The sequence below is a fragment of the Lactuca sativa genome, chromosome 4 (genome assembly GCF_002870075.4).
Source record: "Lactuca sativa cultivar Salinas chromosome 4, Lsat_Salinas_v11, whole genome shotgun sequence".
NCBI classification, from domain to species: Eukaryota; Viridiplantae; Streptophyta; class Magnoliopsida; order Asterales; family Asteraceae; genus Lactuca; species Lactuca sativa.
In genome coordinates, this window is record NC_056626.2 from 26,562,829 (window position 1) to 26,564,997 (window position 2,169).

At 39.7% G+C, this 2,169-nt stretch overlaps 1 non-coding gene across 1 annotated transcript; it reads left to right on the forward strand.

Annotated features, from left to right (window-relative positions):
* Nucleotides 1-642: 642 nt before the first annotated feature.
* On the forward strand, nt 643-749 carry LOC128133986 (small nucleolar RNA R71). Its single transcript, XR_008232311.1, has one exon. It is a non-coding gene; the product is annotated as a small nucleolar RNA R71 (small nucleolar RNA).
* Nucleotides 750-2,169: the final 1,420 nt, after the last annotated feature.

The window sequence follows — 2,169 nt, forward strand, 5'->3', positions numbered from 1 at the left end:
TCTATATTATGGATGGATGCTTGCTGGTTCCTGAGCATTGTTCTTGTTTCTTGGATAGCAGCATCGTGGTCACTGTGTCTTTTCTCGGAAGCAGCCACAAATTTAGTTAGCATATCTTCTAAGCTTGGCTTCTTCTCTTGCACCGGCTCCTCTTTTTGGTAGAATCCTCTCCCTTTTTGCCTATACTTCTCCTCCTTGGCCTTCTTGTACTCTTCATAAGGCAGCCACTCCTTCTTTTGTTTTCGCCAGTCTTCTTCATACCGGTCACCGCTTGAATAACATACTTGTGCCTTTTTATTGCCGTGCTCATCTAAATCACAATCCCTAGTGAGGTGGGGTCCATTGCAGTTTTCACAACCCACCCGTATGGCATGGATAGTTTGATCCATTTTGTCCATTCTTCTATCCATGGTTTTTAACATGGCCATGACCGCGGATAAATCTTCAGTAGCAGCATATGCGGCTCCCCTCGTAACATCATTCCTTGGGTTGTGGTATTCTCTAGAGTGTTTAGAGAATTCTTCAATTAATTCTTTGATTACCGGGGGTGGCTTCTTCGTAAGTGGGCCCTGTGAGTCTAGCAGCTGCCGGGTCGTAACATTGACTCCATCATAAAAGATGGACACTTCTTGTTGGCTATTTAGATCATGGTGTGGGCAATTTCGTAGTAGACTTTTGTACCTCTCCCATGCTTCATACAACGACTCTCCAGCTTGTTGTTCAAAATTTGCAATGGCCTTCTTGAGTTTGGCTATTTTGGATGGTGGGCAAAAGTGATCTATAAATTCTTCCTTCATTTTGGCCCAAGTAGTGACTGACCCGGGAGGAAGTGATTTGAGCCAATCTTTAGCAACACCCTTGAAGGTTACCGGAAGCATCCGAAGTAGTTGAGTTTCACGGGTTACATTTGGAATGTTGAAATAGTCAGCAACATCATTTACTTCATCCAAATGTTTGTAGGCATCTTCATGATCTTTCCCATAGAAAGGTATTTCCTTAAGTGCAGCTAGGATATGACCCTTTAGTTCGAAGGTAGCAGTTGCGGGAATTGCGGGTTGCACAAGTCCCGGGCCATGGTCGTCGCGCATCCTCTTCTTCCATTCCCCCATGGGAATTTCATCAATGTTAGCCATTGTGAATGCTAACTCTTCCTCCGATCCGGTTTCTTGTTCGTACGTTGCCTCCTCTTCTTCCTCGGTCTCGTATCCAATATCTTCTTGGATTGGCTTTTCAATTGTCAAGGAAGCGCTTGAAGCTCCGGATTTGCTGCTCTTCTTTTTTCCGAAAACAGTCTTCAAGTTGGACAATGGTGATTTCTTTGGTGTGCTTGAACTCTCCACGTCCTTCCCTTTGTTTCTTTTCAATTCGGATTCGGGGTCTTCAAACGGGGGTACCAGTGGCGTGTTTGCTCCTCTGGTCATGAAAGTCCTGAAATTAATCAAATAAAAGCGTAAAAAGAACAAAAAAAATTGCAAACAACTAAAAGAAGAAAAAAAATCTAAAGGAGCTGTTACTCGCCGAGTAGTCGCGAGTGCACTCGGCGAGTAGCAGTGATTTTTCAAAAAATTTTCTAAGTTTTCAATCTAACTAAAACAGATACTAGAACCTAATTGCTATTTACTAAACTGCAATAAATGAACTTTATGCAAGTAAACTCACACAAAGGATCGAAAAAAATTAGGAATTAGCTTAATTATTTAGAACCGTTCCCCGGCAACGGCGCCAAAAACTTGATGTGTGTAAATTCAACTAGTTTTATCCCTACTTTTTATTAATAATTTGAGCACACAAAGGCAGTGAACCTGTCTTTAAGTGGTATAGATTGATAAGTAAGGTATCGAACTCAGGGAACGGAAATTAAACTAATAGCTAATTTTAACTAAAACAAATAATAAAAGTAAATGGTTTTTCTCTAGTTTTGCAAGACTAGAAACTTAAACAAATTAAATTTAACTAATTAACTAAAGCAACAACTATTCACCAAATTTGACAAAGATGTTTCTATTTAGGTTCAACCAATTCACTCCTATGGTTATTTTAGTTAAGATAGATTAATTACTATTGGTTACCAATGATAATAGTTAGGTTCATGTTCATTACTCCTAACCCTTAGACAATTAACTAATTTAAGCGTTGATCAAGTGTTTAAACTAATTAATTCCCTAGATT